Source organism: Notothenia coriiceps, unplaced genomic scaffold (genome assembly GCF_000735185.1).
Source record: "Notothenia coriiceps isolate Sejong01 unplaced genomic scaffold, NC01 NC01_scaffold00015760, whole genome shotgun sequence".
In the NCBI taxonomy this organism is placed as follows: Eukaryota; Metazoa; Chordata; class Actinopteri; order Perciformes; family Nototheniidae; genus Notothenia; species Notothenia coriiceps.
Window position 1 is genome coordinate 1 of NW_011348461.1, and position 945 is coordinate 945.

Genomic DNA, 945 nt, shown 5'->3' on the forward strand with positions numbered 1-945 from the left:
GTTGTGAATCGAGTGGCCCATGGTGGTGGTGGGGTTATGGTATGGGCAGGTGTATGTTATGGACGACGAACACAGGCCACTGGATTCACAACATAACCCTAACCCTAACCCTCACACCAGATACTGACTGGTTTTCGGAGCCCCCCAGACCCCCCCAATAAAGCAAAAATGCACGTTTCAGAGTGGCCTTTTATTGTGGCCAGCGCCTGTGAGGTGGGATGGATTATCTCGGCAAAGGAGAAGTGCTCACTATCACAGATTTTTTCAGATTTGTAAACAATATTTGAGAGAAATGGTTATTTTGTGTATATAGAAAATGTTTTAGATCTTTGAGTTCATCTCATGAAAAATGGGAGCAAAAACAAAAGTGTTGCATTTATATTTTTGTTCAGTGTAACTAAAGGCCCAGACACACCAAACTGACTCCAAAGAACACGCCCCGACGGAACCCGACTGTTGTGTCGCCTCACGTCTCCTGCGTCTTGGCCAACAGTCACACTGGAACCGCAAAGACTTCAGCCGACGGCCAAGAAGCACGTACGAACTGCCCATGCGTGAGTGGCAATAACTCTCCTTACCAGCAGGCGGCGGTAGTGTGTATTCGTCATTCAAAAGAGGCAACAACCGGAAGACAGACTGCGTGATACCCGAGAGAAGAAGAACAGACTGCGTGGTATAAACAAACAACAAATAGCGTGTGCGTTCCATTTTCACTCTACAACGAGAAGCTCATGGGGCTTTCCCGAGAGCTGGAGTTAAATGAAATCTCAGATTTGCCCTTAATAGTTTCTTTAGGTCCCTCACTTCCGTTTCGCTTCTCATGCACTGATTCTCTAGCTGAACAGCCAATCAGAGTAATTTATTTGACCGACAGCCTTTGGCCGATTGCCTACCGATTCCACATGACGAATCGGTAGGTCTTCGGCCAAAAAGGTTTTGGCACGG